The sequence below is a fragment of the Desmodus rotundus genome, chromosome 12 (genome assembly GCF_022682495.2).
Source record: "Desmodus rotundus isolate HL8 chromosome 12, HLdesRot8A.1, whole genome shotgun sequence".
Taxonomy (NCBI): Eukaryota; Metazoa; Chordata; class Mammalia; order Chiroptera; family Phyllostomidae; genus Desmodus; species Desmodus rotundus.
In genome coordinates, this window is record NC_071398.1 from 34,154,326 (window position 1) to 34,171,403 (window position 17,078).

Here is a 17,078-nt window from a genome sequence, read left to right on the forward strand (position 1 = left end):
GTCTCCTGCCTGGCTGCAGAAACAGAGATGAGGCTGCAGTTCTAAGAGCTTGGCTCTGTGGCTCTGTGGAGGCACTGACCCAGCAGCCTGCTGGCAGCAGTACTTCTGACATCTCAGCATTCCCATCCTCCTTCCCTGCACCTTGCTGTCCAAAAAGGTGGTGCTGTGCCCAGCAAGAGCCAGCTCCACAGCCCTGCACATCCCTGAGTCATTTGCCTACTATTGCTAACTGTCTCCCCCATTTTCAAAGAACAATCCTGGCGCATGCAGCTGCAGGACTTACTGCCTCCTAGGCAGGTATAATTCTCCTAGTGGAAGAAGCTGTGGCACAGAGGGGCTTAGTCACTTAGCTGCAGTCACACAGTTAATTAAGAGTCAAAGTTAGAATTCCAAGCCAACTTTGTCTGCCTTCACATCGTGTGTGTAGGGGTGGTGGTGACAAAGGACAATAGGGCCCCACTTAACTTTGAGGGTCTGAAGAACAGACAAGAGGGTGGGAAGAGGGAATAAGACCCCAGAGAATATTTTCAGAACCAACCACTTGTCCCACTCCACTGCTGACCCTGGCCCAGCCTCCATCCTTTGCCTCGTGGACATCACAGATGACTCCTCCCTAGCCTCCTGCCCCTGTCTCTACACCTACAGTTGGCTCCCCACACACTGCCAGAGCGAGCCTGTGAACTGCTGAGTCAGGCCAGGGACCTCCTGGTTGAGCCTTCCCTGCTGCACCTCATTCCTGGTAAAAAGGCAAAGTCCTCACTATGACCCCATAAGTCCCGTCAAGCTAGTTGCAGCCTCTGTAGCCTTCTCTCCTCCCCCTCAGCCTCTCCCTCACTGGCTCACTCAGCGCCAGCCACACTGGCCTCTGCGCTGTTCCTCCAACACCCCAGCTACCTTTCCAGCCTCCAGACATTTGCACTTGCCCCTCCCTCTAGGGATTCACTCTTCCCACGGATGTGCCCTCAGGTCCCACTCTCATCTCCTTTCTTCAGGGCTTTGCTCAGACATCACTTTCTTGATGAAGCTTTCCTTGGCCACTCTGTTTTACCACAGCTTCCACCTGGCATGCACAGCCTCCTCACCACCCACCGCCATCCTGTTCTGTCCTTTATTTTTTCCATAGCACTGGCACATACCCTCCTGACATACACCTATTGGTTATATTTATTGTCTCTTTCCCCATTTGGAATGTCAGCTCACTGAGTGAGGGACATTGCCTGTTTTATTCCCTCTGTGTCCCCAGCACTAAGCACAGGGTCTGGCCCATAGTACATGCTCAGGAAATATTTGTTGAGTGAATGAATAAAAACCAATTTCGAGAGTGACTATGTCCTACGCCGGTAACAGATGAATCAGGTACCCAATCTACTTAAACAGATCACACTTTGAAGGCACACAGTAGGCCCACAGTTGGAGAAGTAAGGAAGTCAGAGCCAGAATGCCTAGATTCAAATCCTTGCTCTACCCCCTTTTCACTGTGTGATTTCAGGTATGCAAGTCCTCACAGGCCTCAGTTTCCCCAACTGTGCAATGGGGATAAAAATAGCACTCACCCTGCAGGGCTGCCCTTTAGATTCAATAGGGTTGTGGTGTGGGAAGCTGACAGCATGACTAATTCTGAAAGCTGTTTCTTTCCTGGAAGGGGTGAGGTGGGAGGGGCACGGCTGTGTGTATTCCAATAACCAACAATGAAACTGTTGTAGGCAGAGGACCTCAGAAAAATACATCCATCTATGTGGGTTCCAGAAAAAGTCTCAGGTTTCAGAAGGCAGGTCTTCCTGGGTATTTACATTCTTTGTAAATGAATGTAAATTTGCAGGACTTCTACAACAAGAAATACTGGTTTGGAAATGTGAGCTCACTGGGGTGGGTTCCCATTTCATCCTTGTCCCTGCAGTGAGCAGCAGTGAATGTTGAGGGGATCTCTCCCACCTGCAGCTCCTGAAGGGAAGGCCACATTAGTTTAAGACAATCTCTGGGCAACAATGATTGGTTCAGTAGGGTCCAATCAAAGTGAAGCACTAGTATTTTGTTTAGTGTCTAGGGGAGAAAAGAATTGGGGTTTGCTTTGGATGATGGGGAATACATATTTGAGGCCTGGAAATTGCAATATTTTGCCAGCACAAGAAAAGCCAGCCTGAGGACAAAGTTAAAACTGTAGAGGACCACCAACTAAGAGAAAGACTGAGAAAGAATCAGCACCCTGTTAAAACCATGCCTGATTTCACTATAGAATTTTCAGTTACGTAATCAAAAATTTTACTTGTTTAAGTTCTAATGTGGTATCCTCATATTTGTAATCAAGAAAAGCCAAACTGGTGGGATGGGGGGAAAGGCAGAAAATTGTACTTGAACAACAATTTAAAAAAAAAAAGAAGCCAAACTGGTATACAAAGAAATTTTGTGGAGCCAGAATTGCAGCACTTTTACTGGATCTGTCACATACTTTTTACTTAGTTTGAGCCAATGTGTTTCTTTTAGCTTCAAACAGATCAAGTTTCTCTAGAGGCCAATAAGTGCTTACCTCAGGTCAAGTCTCTCTCTATGTGGACAATCTGGGTCCGGTTTGCCCGGACAGATGTCTTTGAAATGCACCTGTTCTCCCTCCAAAATTCCACCTTGAAAAGAGCCAAAGGACCAAAGGAACCACAGGACTTGGCAGAGACAGAAGCACAGTTTGACCTAACTCTGCACTACTGTTCTATGCAGGGGCCTGTCCTGGCAGGGCTAGGAGCCCTCAGTGTCCTGCCGGCCGCTGAGGGATCCTGGGGACTCATACTAGCCACCTCCAAGCCTCCGCTCCTGGCCAGCCTCTCCCTTCCAACGCCCGACAGCCCAGGCACAGTTTTATAAACTTTAACCGCCAGCCCCCCCCATTGTTTTACCTCTCCCTAGGGCCCAGCACCAACCGCCCTCCCCCACCACCCCAACTTGAACACGGGCTCTTTATATTGGCCTCAGATTTGTTTTGAAGACTAAGCAAGTAGAATAAGTTGTTTGTGACAGTGCTTGGCACATCATGAGCCCAGGATAGATGTGACCTATTGTTACTCCAGAAACAGCCCCTAGTCCCCCTACCTTTCCAGCTCCATGAACACTGTCCCACCCCTCTCCCCTACTCCAAAGCATTTGAGGGCTCCCTACTGCCTGGAGATCAGATTCATACTGGCTCTAACATCACGAGGGTAGGGCATGGTATTAGGGGCACCCTGACTCCCAGGATGGCTCCCTGGAGGCTTTTGGTGCCTTTTGGTGGGGCAAGGGACTGGTGCCCCCCCACAAGAATGTGCCTTGCTCCTATTGCAACACTGATGTTCAAACCTCTGATCTCCAAGCACTAGGGAGCCAGCAAAAACTGCTGCAGGAAAGGAGAGCAGGACGTTTTGGGGACAATCAGAAAGGTCCTAATATGGATTAGGTTTTTCATGATATCAGAGAGTAATTGTTTAATTTGTTAGGTGTGAACAAATCATGGCCCTTTTTTGGTACTAATTGATTAGAGAGTCATACTAACATATTTACAGGTTTACACAATATCTGGGATTTGCTTTACAAAATGTAAATAAATAAGGTGAGAAATGGGTGGATAAAAGGCTGGCCATGGTTGAGCTGCCTGATGGATACAGGAGCACTCATTATACCATTCTCTCTACTTTTGTTTATGTTTGAAAATATCCATACTATAGAACTGAAGTAAATAAGAAAGAAAGAATTGAAGGAAGTTGCTGTATTAAAACTTCTTCCATCCCTGGAGAAAAAAAATCTTGGGTTCAAGTCTCAACAAGTGTCAAAAATTAGCTGTGAACAAATGACTTTACCTCTGTGAGCCTCAGTTTTCCCAACGGTGAGAAAAGATAAAAACAGTCATGTCTCTTACTCACAGAGTGTTTCTGAGGTGACAGCAACAAGTGCATGGAGTCCTTAGCCCCAAGCCTGAGACAGTGAGGATGCTCAGTAAATATTAACAGTTGGGATTATTATCTTGGCATCTTTGGGAATTAGAAAGGTGAGCCTCTCAGATCAGGCTTTCTGAGGGTGGAAAAGGACACCCAGTTCACTTGACAGGGAGGCAGGGAATAGCACAGGGTCATAGACTAAGGCCAAGGGTGGCATTAAAGTATATAGCAATCTGTAGAATACAGGCTCTGCACCAATCAGCATGCATCCACTGAAGCCTGGGAAGGTTCTGGAAGCCCCTGCCACAGCAGGCTTTGGCATGTGGGAAGTAACTGAGAGCACTCGGGAGTATAGAAGTGTTTGTCTGTAGCACAGATGAGTTTCCAACCTGCTCTACCATGACTCCCCACAGAAGGAAGAATTCCACCAGTGCCTGTTGGTGACATTTGTGTCTTGGCAGACTGGCATATGTCTGCAGGGCCAAGTGGAAGATGTGGTCACAGCGCCCAACAAGACACAGATCATTGACACACACCCACCGACATAACTGGTATTATTTTGAATGAAGTTCATGTGTTCAACTACATATGTGTTCATCTACTACACACAAGCACTTTGAGACACTTAGCATAACTCAGTGAAGGAAACAGATACAATCCTTGACACAGCTGGATACGTGTGAGTCTGGGTTATTTCCCTGTGACAGGGGCAAAAGGCCCCTGGGGGTCCCGCAGGAGCCAGCACTGCCTCCTGGCTGGCACAGTCTGCCCCTCCTGACTACAGACTGGACAGGCAGCCCCACAGTCATCCTCACAAGCCTTGCTCTTCTTCTCCAATGTAATGCAGGCCTCAGCATCATCCCTGGGGTCACTGTTGCATTGTATTTGCCGCAGAGCCCACCAGTGTGACCCTCATATGGCTGTGGCAGGATGAGGATGTGGGTGTAGGTGAGGTCTGTACTGAGCCATAGGCCAAAGCCAGACTGTGGCATGGAGGAGAGGCCATTCCAGGCCAGGACAGGCCTGCGCCCATTCAAACTTGCAGGAGGGTCGTTGTCTGCCATTTACCTGACCAGTAGACAGATAAAAATTCAGAACAGGACCATGTTGGTTTGGTTCAGTGCTGCTTAGCACATAGTAGGTGTTCAAATATATGTAAAATATTTTTAAGTAAGGAGACAAAGGCAGAATTATAACTGAATATTTCTTGTTTAATCCTGCTTAGCATCCTTTTCTCCTTTCTTTGGATTTCTTTGGGTAACCACCCCTCTAATCTCTGGCCATGTAGTTCACAGGAGTTTTCAGCACATGACCCAGTAAGTGTCTCATTGTGGTTTTAATTTGCATCTCTCTGATTAGTGACATTGCACATCTTCTCACGCATCTTTTGGCCATCTGTACAACCTCTTTGGAGAAATGTCTATTCAGGGCCTCTGCTCATTTATTAATTGGATTGTTTTTTTGTGTTAAGTTGTAGGAGTTCTTTCTTTTTTAAAAGATTTTATTTATATATTTTAGAGAGGAGGAGGGAGGGAGAAAGAGGAGAGAAACACTACTGTTTGGTTGCCTCTCACACGCCCCCTACTGGGGAACTGGCCCGCAACCCAGGCATGTGCCCTAGACTGGGAATCAAACTGGCAAAACTTTGATTAGCAGGCTGGCACTCAATCCACTGAGCCACACCAGCTAGGTCAAGTTGTAGGAGTTCTTTATCAATTTTGTATCATTGGCACATATGTTCTCCCATTTGATAGATTGTCTTTTCATTTTGTTGATTGTTTCCTTTGCTGTGCAAAACCTTTTCAGTTTGATGCAGTCCCATCTGTTTATTTTATTCTTTTGTTTCCCTTGACCAAGGAGAGATATACTAAGAAAATATTACTGACAGCAGCATTAAAGAGTTTACTGCCTGTGTTTTCTTCAAGGAGTTTTATGGTTTTGGGTACTAGAAGTCTTTAATTCATTTTGAGTTTATTCTTGTATATGGCATAAAAAAGTGATCTGATTTTATTTTTGCATCTATCTGTTCAGTTTTCACAACACCATTTATTAAAGAGACTATCTTTACCCTACCATATATTCTTCCTTCTTTTGTCATAGATTAATTGGCCATGTAGGTGTGGGTTTATTCCTGGGTTCTCTATTCTGTTCCATTGATCTATATGTCTGTTTTTACATCAGTACCATGCTGTTTTTTATTACCATAGTCTTGTAGTATAGTTTGATAACTTTGTCCTTTTTTTCTCAATTTGCTGCGACTATTCAAGGTCTTTTGTGGTTTCATATAAATTTTAGAATTATTTGTTCTAGTTCTGTGGAAAATGCCACTGGTATTTTCAGAGGGATTGCTTTGAATCTATAGATCGCTTTGGGTGTAGACATTTTAACAATAATAATTCTTCCTATCCATGAGCACGGTATATTCCTTCTATTTTCTTCATTTTTTTCCTCAATGTCTTATAATTTTCTAAGCACAGGTCTTTTACCTCCTTGGCTCATTTTATTCCTAGTGTTTTTAATGCAGTTGTAAATGGGGTTATTTCTGTGATTTCTCTTTCTGATTGTTATTGGTAAATAAAAATACGATTGATTTTTGAATACTAATTTTGTACCCTGTTAATTTACTGAATGTATTTACCATTTTAATAGTTTTTTTGTGGAATCTTTAGGGTTTTTTATATATAGTATCATGTCATCTGCAAATAACAATTTTACTTTTTTCTTTTCTGTTTGGATGACTTATTTCTCTTCCTTGTCTGATTGTTATGACTGATAGGACTTCCAATACTATGTTAAATAACAGTGGTGAAAGGGGACATCTTTGCTTGTTCCTGATCTTAAGGAGAACACTTTTAGGTTTTTCTCATTAAGTATGATGTTAGCTGTGGATTTGTCATATATGGCCTTTATTAAGTTGAGGGGTGCTCCTGGACCAGCCCATGATGCACCAGCTCCCCCTGCACTCACCCCCTGCAGGTAAACACCTTCCAGGTGACCAATGGCACCTCTTGAGCACTGTTTCTTTACAAGGACATCCAGTGAATCATGTGCTTGGCCAATGGCAGAAGCCCCACAATGGCCTGGTGGGGGCATCATGGTCCAGGTGAGTGGGGAACCAGGAGAGGCTGACCAGTCCTCAGCAAGGTGAAGAGATGGCCTGACTGACCCTGTCCCCAATCACAGCCTAGGCAGGCTCCAACAGTGGCTAGCAGAAGGACTATTTCACCCTCCCTGGCTCTAGCACCTCTGACATCCTGTGTGTAGCAGGCACCAGCAACATGGATGTCTTGGGGTGCTGAGTCTTCCACACCAGCACCTTTGCGATTGGTTCCCAATGTCTATGCCTACAATGGTGAGGCGGCTGGGGTCCTACCCCAGACCTGCCCATTGCCAGACCTACATGGGCCCATGGGGATTAGGAGCCTAAAGCTCCAGCCCTCTCCTCCTCCAGGACCATGGCCCCCAACCCTTTCCATCCTCAGATCCAGGATTCCATGCCCCAACTCAAGGCACCCCCACTCAGCACCACTTTATCTACAGCACATTTCCTGCCCCTCAGTGCCTCTTTCTGGAACAGCGGTGCCTGTAGCTCCTGGTGCTGCTAGGGGAAGGAAGGCCAGGTATGCTCCTGGATGGAGGGATGCCACTGGGCAGGGTCAGCACTGGGCACCTATATACCCCTTCCCATGCTGCCAGTCCCCTCACTGTCCCTCCAGCTGCTGGGCTGCCAGTATGACAGCTGTGGCTCCAGCTTTGCCAGTTTGTCCTGGCCTGACTCCTGGCATCTGCATGGAGCTCGTGCAGGACTGGTGAGTCCCAATGTGAAAGGTCTTAGTACAGCTGGTGATCCAAAGGCCCAATGAAACACATGCTGGTGAGTGAACTTGGGGGCTGAGCAAGAGGGTGAAGCAGGGATGGGGCATCTATGGAGTGACAGGCACAATCAGATGAACAGGTTGTTACAGAGACTGTCACAGAGACAGGCAGGCAGGGAATCAATTGGCAGATGAACAGGCAGATGGAAAGAATGATAGGCAGAGAGATAGTTAAAAAGACAGAACATCAGGCAGATGGACACACAGATGAGCAGAAAGATAAAATGGTTAGGCAGATGGACAGGTGGTAAAAAAAAAGATGACAGAATGATACTGGAATGAACAGAAGAGGCAGCAAGACACAACTTACATAGACAGATGGGAATGGTGGATAGATAGCAAACTGAGTGGTGGACACACCTGAGGCAGACAGATGGTCACTGGAGAGATGAAGCCTCCCCAGGCCTGGACTTCACCATGAGCCTCTTCACCCCTCAGTGTAGCCCTCCATGGCCTTGGCACAACTCCTCCACTTTACCCTTCCCACCTTTCTTTGTTGCACAACCCTGACTCCCACCTGAGTTCCCTAACTCCAGGCACTGGTTGACCTCACTGGCCATCTACCCTGCTGGCCTACTGACCCTCCTGCTTCTTCCCCAGGCCTTTACTCCTTGGATTTCAGACTCCCTCAGTAATTCCTCCTGGCCTACACTCTCATCTCCCATGCTCTCCCTCCCACTCACCAGACAAAACCCACTTCAGAAGGCTCCCCTCTCACACTTATCTCTGAACTCAAGCAGCTGACCCCTGGGCCAGCTTCATACTGAGAAGAGGAGGCTCAACAACATCTGGCTGTGAAAATCAGCAGGGACTCAGTCCAGGTGAGATGGAGGGCTGCTGTAGACCCAGGTGTCTTCTTAGAAGTCCTAACACAGATATACTCACTCACACTCACCCTAAGCTCCAGAGAAGGAACAGCAGCTGGAAAAGCTCCAGGGACATATGGGAAGAAACTGAATTATATGGCTTCAGGGCAAGAGCTAGAGGAGCAGCTCTCTCTGGGACAGAAGTGCTGTCAGGTGCCATTGTTCCTTTGTGGAGAACCTCCCCCCCACACAGCCTGCTGGCAGAGGCAAGTACCAAAACCTGAGTTTCCATTTATCTGGCTAACACTGTTCCTGCTCCACTCTGATGATTTTCTGGGACCTCATTCCACCCAATTCAAGTGCCAACCTGAAATCTTTCAGAGGCTAATCCACACAAACTGCCAGCCTGTGTTGGGAACCACTCTGCCTGGTTTCAGAATATTTAACCCTCCATGGCTAAGGCTGAGTAAGAGACCTTGGGACCATATGCTGCTAAGGAGACAAAACTTATCTCCCTGGCAGGGGCACCACCTCTGCCCCCTTTTACTTTACCCTTCTTGGACCCGAGCGTATGACTGGTTAGACAATGATGGGTAAGATTCCTCAAAGGAGGGATGACCTAAGACAGGCACGGTCATGAAGGGGCCCTCAGGGAAGGACTTGGGGGACTATAGAAAAAGGGGGTGATGGACCCTCATCCCTTGGCTTTGTCATAGCCTGAGTCCTCATTCTGTCTGCAAGAAGTCTCCTAATCTCTTGGCTGCCTTACTTCCCCTGCCTGATTTAAGCCTGAAACAATGACAGAGGGTGGTGCAGTGCTGTGCTGGAAAGGGTGGGTTCCCCAGGGTGATCAGGCCTAAGAAAGAATACATAAAATCCTGTGAAACTGCTTTGCTAAGAATACGCTCAATTTTCTGATAAGGATCCCAGCATGAAATGAATTTGTTTCCCAAAGTTTTATAGCCCTTTAGTTAACTGACCCTGACTGAGAATGAGCCCATATAGTTCTTTGTATGTTATCTATTGTTTGATCCTTACTGCCTGACAATGACTGATGAGCTTTACCTGTATTCCTGTGCAAACTGAACCCAATAAAAGCGCACTGAGGAAAAGGCTCCTGGCTCTTCTCCTTTGAGAGATCAGCCACCTTTCCTCCCCAAGCAGATCATGTCTTGGTAGACTTATTCTCATCTGTGGAAACCGGGGGCTCTGCAGGCGGAGCACCCCCACAAGCCTGGGCCCATGCTGAGGACTTTTCTAAAATCTCTCAAAGGTCCACAAATCACAAAGAAGAAGCAGCTGACCTCAGCATACCCTGTACCTCTTGCTAAAGGGTCCCAAGCCTAACACTAATGTAGCCAGCCTTGGTTCACAGCATAACCACTCTCAGGCACCTTCAAGCCCAGCAAAGGCAGTTACCACCAACTGCAGATCATTTTGTAGCTCCTACCAGGTGACCCCAGGTTAGACACAGTCAGCAGCTGACCTTGGCCTGTACCAGAGCCCCTCCCAAGAGGCCTGTGAACCAACATACCTGATGGACCACTTCAGACCACTCCAGAGCACCACCCAATTAGTGCCACAAACAACAAACCCAAAGGGTGGACTCAACAGGCACCAGAGCCCTGCTAAAGCAAATTCCACTCTGTGGGGTCAGCCCTTGCACAACAGCTTGTCCTCTGTAGTCACAGCCAGTCAGCCTGGGGGTTAATCTCACTCACTGGTGTGCCAACAGCAATCAAAACTCCACTACAACAAGAGGGCACACACAACCCACACGGGGGACACCCTGGCTCAGGTAAACAGGAAGACTGCGCCAGTGGGCCCAGCAGGTGTAGGACACCTTCTACATAAGGATACCCTGCCACTACTGGGGCATGTAGCAGATCTACCTAATACATAGAAACAAACATAGGGAGGCAGACAACATGAGGAGACAAAGAAACAGGGCCCAAATGAAAGAACAGGACAAAACTCTAGAAAAGGAGCTATGCAAAATGGAGACAAGGAATCTACCAGATGCAGAGTTCAAAACACTGGTTATAAGGGTGCTGAATGAGCTTAGGGGAAGAGTAGATGATCTCAGTAAGAACTTCAATAAAGAGTTAGGAAACATTAAAAAAGAAGATAGAAAACATAATAAAGAACCAGTCAGAAATAAAGAATGCAATAACTGAAATGAAAAATACACTAGATGGAATCAACAGCAGATTAGATGAAGCAGAGGAATGAGTCAGTAATTTGGAAGGGAAATGAGTAGAAAACATCTAATCAGAATAGCAGAAAGAAAAAAACTTTTAAATGAGGATAGTTTAAGAGGCCTCTGGGACAACATCAAGTATACCAACATCCCTATCATAGGGATACCATAAGGAGAAGAGAGGGCAAGGGATTAAGAACATATTTGAAGAAATAATGGCTGAAAATTTTCCTAACCTGGTAAGTAAAATAGACATACAAGTTTAGGAAATGCAGAGAGTCCCAAACAAGGTGAACCCAAAGAGGCCCACACCAAGACATACCATAATTAAAATACCAAAGGTCAAAAAAGAGATAATCTAAAAAGCAGCAAGAGAAAAGCTGTTAGTTACCTACAAGAGAGCTCTCATAACACTGTCAGCTGATTTCTCAAGAGGAGCTTTGCAGGCCAGAAGAGATTGATGCAAAATATTCAAATGACCTACAACCAAGTATTTTCTACCCAGAAGGCTATCATTGAGAATCAAAGGACGAAGACAACGAGTTTCCCAGACAAGAAAAAGTTAAGGAGTTTATCACCACCAAACCAGTATTACAAGAAATGTTAAAGGGACTTCTTTAAGAAGAAGGAAAAATATTTAAAATATGAATAAGAAAATATAGTAAAGAAAAAATGCTAATTGACAGAGGCAAACACATAATACAAGCAATGGATCAACCCACTCTAAAGCTAGCACAAAGGTTAAAAGGCAAAGGTAGGAAGATCATGTGTAATATAACAGTAAATTAAGGGGCACACACAAACACACACACATACTAAAAAAGTAAAAAATACTGACAAAAACTGATGTGGGGGTGTGAATAAGAGTGTTAGTGATTTTAGAATGTGTTCAAGCTTATGCATTCATCAATTTAAAATAGACTGTTATAAACATAGCAGTTGGTATGTGTGAAACAATGGCAACCCCACAATAAAAATCTACATGAGATATACAAGAAAAAAAAGAAAGGAGTCCAAACACCGTGCTACAGAAAGTCATCAACATATAATAGAAGAGAGTAAAGGAATAAGAAAGGAACAGAGAAATATGAAACAATCAGAAAACAATAAAGTGGCGATAACTATATACTCATCAATAATTACTTCAAATGTAAATAAATTCACTGCCCCAATCAAAACACAATTGGGTAAAGAAGCTGTCATATTCAATGGCATATTACTGGGCGACAAAAGAGAATGAAATCTTACCATATGCCACACATGGATGGACCTAGAGGGTAATATGCTGAGTGAAATAAGTCAGACAGAGAAAGGCAAATACTATATGATTTCACTTGCATGTGGAATCTAAAAAACAAAATAAATTAACAAACAAAGCAGAAACAAGGTCCTAGATACAGAAAACAAACTGCTGGTTACAGGATGGTTGGGGAGCTGGGTGGAAAACATGAAGGGATTAAGAAGTACAGATTGGGAGAACCAAGATGGCGGCGTAGGTAGACACACTGCGCCTCCTCGCACAACCAGAACTGACAGAGAATTGAACGGCAAGGAGGACCTACACCAAAAATAGAAAATAAACATTCTTCCAGACCGGTAGGAGGGGTGGAGACGGGTAGCCGGGGTGGAGAGGACTCGCGTGGCTGTGGCAGGACTGAGATTGGCGGAGTGTGGGACAAACGGCGCAGGCAGTCTGACCACTAGCAGGCCCTGCGGCCCCACATTCCCACAGATAAACCCAGAGGGCCGGACTCAGAGTGGCGGAGAACGGGGCAGGCAGAGTGGCGGGTAGCACCCCGTGGCCCCACATTCACGCACAGATAAACCGGACAAACGGCAGGGAGCAAATCAGATGAGGCAACCCAGGGCTCCAGCTCCGGGAAATAAAGCCTCAAACCTCTGATAGAAAACTCCTGTGGGGGTTGGGGCAGCAGCAGGAGAGACTCCCAGTCTCACAGGAGAGGTCGTTGGAGAGACCCACAGGGGCCTGGGGCGTGCACAGGCCCACCCACTCAGGAACCAGCACCAGAGGGGCCCAATTTGATTGTGGGTAGCGAAGGGAGTGACTGAAATCCAGTGGAGAGTGGAGCCGGCGCCATCGCTCCCTCTCAGCCCCTCCCCCACGTACAGCATCACAGCACAGTGACCAGCATTACCCTGCCCGGGTGAACACCTAAGGCTCCGCCCCGTAAAGTAACAGACGCGCCAAGACAAACAAACAAAAAAAAGGTCCAAATGACAGAACACTTCAAAGCTCCAGAAAAAATACAACTAAGCGAGGAAAAGATAGCCAACCTATCAGATGCACAGTTCAAAACACTGGTTATCAAGATGCTCACAGAATTGGTTGAATCTGTTCGAAAAACAGATGAAAAAATGAAGGCTATGCTAAGAGAAACAAAGGAAAATGTACAGGGAACCAATAGTGATGAGAAGGAAACTGGGACTCAAATCAATGGTGTGGACCAGAAGGAAGAAACAAACATCCAACCAGAAAAGAATGAAGAAACAAGAACTTGGAAAAATGAGGAGAGGCTTAGGAACCTCCAGGACACCTTGAAACGTTCCAACATCCGAATTACAGGGGTGCCAGAAGGAGAAGAGGAAGAACAAAAAATTGAAAACTTATTTGAACAAATAATGAAGGAGAACTTCCCGAATCTGGCAAAGGAAATAGACTTCTGGGAAGTCCAGGAAGCTCAGAGAGTCCCAAAGAAGCTGGACCCAAGGAGGAACACACCAAGGCACATCATAATTACATTACCCAGGATTAAACGCAAGGACCTACATCCAACATTACTGTATCCAGCAAAGCTATCACTTAGAATGGAAGGGAAGATAAAGTGCTTCTCAGATAAGGTCAAGTTAAAGGAGTTCATCATCACCAAGCCCTTATTATATGAAATGTTAAAGGGACTTCTCTAAGAAAAAGAAGATAAAAAATATGAACAGTAAAAATGACAGCAAACTCACAGTTATTAACAACCACACCTAAAACCAAAACAAAAGAAAACTAAGCAAACAACTAGAACAGAAACAGAACCACAGAAATGGAGATCACATGGAGGGTTATCAATAGGGGATTGGGAGGGGGAGAGAGGGGGGGAAAGTACAGAGAACAAATAGCATAAATGATAGGTGGAAAATAGACAGGGGGAGGGTAAGAATAGTATAGGAAATGTAGAAGCCAAAGAACTTATAAGTATGACCCATGGACATGAACTATAGGGGGGGAATGTGGGAGGGAGGGGGTGGGCAGGATGGAGTGGAGTGGGGGGGAAATGGGACAACTGTAATAGCATAATCAATAAATATAAGAAAAGTACAGATTGGTAGTTACAAAGTAGTCTACCAATGGGGATGGAAAGTACAGCATAGGGAATGTAGTCTATAATATTGTAATAACTATGTGTGGTGCCATTTATCAGGGGGATTACTTTGTAAGTTATATACATGTACTATGCTGTACACCTGATTGTTGAATGTCAACTGTAATTGAAAAAAAAATTTTAAATTGTTACAGACATACAGAAAGCTGAATATCACCATCTAAGAATGAATTTCTGAGACATAAAAACAAATCAGCAAAAGTATTAAACACTGCTGTCAGAATTTTATTATCCATGTTATAGCAGGCAAATCAGGCTGAACACTCTCATGAGGATAATTTGTTCTCTCGCGGCTGCTAATGTGCTTTTATAGCGAATAAGTTCCTATGGCTGTTCTAAAACATGGCTCAGAATTTTTTCGGCAGGTTGAAACTTAGCATCTGTCTCTGTCTCCTCTCCTTGGGTCTGGGCAGGCTTGTGACCACTTCAACCAACAGAGTAAAACAGCAGTGAAGGCGGCATGTAAAAGGCAGCATTGCTGGAAAACTCAGTCTAGAGCTGGGGTGTGAAACTCATTATCACCGGGGGCCACATCAGCCTCCTGGCTGCCTTTAAAGGGCCAAATGTAATTTTAGGACTGTATAAATGTAAGTACTCCTTAACTGTTAAGCAAGAGCTCGGCACTGCTGTCAGGCAGAAACAAGGTGCTGGGCCAGATAAAACAAGGTAGAGGGCTGGATTCGGCCCTTGGGCCTTGTGTTTGCCACCTGTGGTCCAGAGCTCTGAGCCATGTGAGAAGTCCAGATGTCCTGAGGCAGCCCTCTTAGCAGGATACCCAAGCGACCTGCACAGACACTAAGTTGGTAATCTCAGGGATGCCCAGTCTCTGAGCCATTCCAGCCCAGACATCAGGCTCGTGAGTAAAGAAGCTCACAATCTCAGTCTCTGTTCACTGAGTTGCTCTACCCTTTAAATCTTCTGGCTGAGGACCTGGACATCACAGAGCAGAGACAAGCTGTCCTGTCTGACTTTCTGAGCCACAGAATCTGTGAGCTTAATAAATGGTTGCTATTTCACACCACTGAGTTTGGGGTGGTTTGTTATAAAGTAATGGAACTGGAACAGCTGCTCACTCAATAACTGCAGTGTTTAAATAGTATTACTTTTCTGCAAAAACTGAAATCCATTCCCTACTTGCACCACTGTTGGAACGTTCACAATAATTATTTCTGAATATAAAACGAATGCCCATCACAATCATTGATAATCATGGTGCCATTTTACTTACAGACTAACTGTTGTGAACAAATAATTGTACATTTCTTAATTTGACTGGAGAATGCAACTTATAAACCACATACGGAGCTTTCCGTTCCAAGTTACACTCAAGAGGATTTTCTACATTTGAAAGTGAATATTCAGCTATAAGCCTAAACTGTGAATGCAGAGCCTTGCGTTGCTCCTGATGTGGTCACATTAGGTAAGACCACCCAAGTACTTCTGGCTCAGGGATGCACAGCAAGGACACAGAAGTAAGAGTTTTGATATTAAGCTTTTGCGAAGACCAAAGTTCCAGCAGCACTTCAGAGCAACCCTGAGATTGTTATTATTTTTCTAATCTCTGTGAGATTTCTCTGGGGTGGGTGGCAAGGTTGGTGGGAACAGGAGGAGAAACAGAGGCTCACCGACCGCTAGCACACAGAGGAAACTGGTGAATGACCATCGAGTGAATTGCAATCTCCTGACTCCTTTCCCCTCCAAGGCAGCAATGATGCCGGCAGAACCCGCAGGTGCCGCCTGGGTGACAATTTCCCAGTAGGTTGCCTATGGATTTGTAATGCCCAAACTTCAGACAGGTACCCTAGAATAGGGCCACATCCCCTCAGGTCCCCACAGAGCAGCAGCGTCTCTACTTAGATCAGCTCCCCGCCCACCCCAACCCCGCCAGGACATGATCATGTCTGCTTAGAACCCTGAGGGTGGGCCATGTTCTGAGTCCCAGAACTTCATAAAGCCCATGTACAGTATGCTTTTCAGCAGACAATTACAAAGGAAAATTTATAGTCACAGCCCTGTAACTCAATACATGTCTAAGAGAGCCATGTGAGTCAAGTCTCCAATTGCATCACAAACAGGGTGAGTAGGACAGCACAGCCACATACAGACGTTTGGAGAAACTGCGTGGAGCTCTACAAACGAGGCCTGGAACTGGGGTGCTTGGGTTGGACAGAGGCAGGGTGAGGATCAACCATACTAACTGTTTGGTGTGCTTGGAGCATTTTCCAAGACAGTAAGTTATTCAAAAGTGATTTCCTATGTCTGTGTTTTAGGAAATTGTTTCAGGACTTGTAGTTGATGGGCAAAACATTGTAATTTTTGTCGTTGAAAGTCATAGGAAACAGGCACTCGATGAGGCATTAGCATTGCCCTGCAGAGAGCATCTAGTTTTCAGTAACACGTGGACAAGTCTAGGCAAAAAAGGCCTTAATTTCTGTTTGGAAGCAGTAGCGCCCCCTGGTGGCCACTGAGCCCCCACAATATGGGCAGATGCTCTAGAGAACAGAGTGGGCTCCACTCCAGCTGGATGAAGGAAGATGTGGGGGTCACAGGCTGTGCTCACAGGGCCTGGTGCTCCTGTCTACATCCTACAGGTCCTTGTTTCCTGAGTTGACCAAAGATAGATGTCCTTTTTTCTTTATGGGGCATCTATGTTCATTTTTTTTCAGGAAATAGCACCCCATTTTGGGGCAGGGGATCCCCTATACTCATGTAGTTCTTGAGGGTCAAACCTCTGACCACATCTCATGGGTCAGATGCACAGCAATTTGATAAGGGATGAGCAAATGACCCAGATCTGTCCAGTGAGAGCCAGACCTGGGCTTTTTTGCTATAGCTACTGGGAAAGAAGCATTCCCTTTCCAGTGGGGCTACTAAGTGGTACATGGCATATAAGCCCAGCATTTGGGTGAGTG

At 45.7% G+C, this 17,078-nt stretch overlaps 1 long non-coding RNA gene across 1 annotated transcript in view; it reads left to right on the forward strand.

Annotated features, from left to right (window-relative positions):
* Positions 1-17,078, forward strand: part of LOC123478425 (uncharacterized) — a 42,521-nt gene that overhangs the window by 21,686 nt on the left and 3,757 nt on the right. The gene's annotated exons all lie outside the window — the stretch shown is intronic.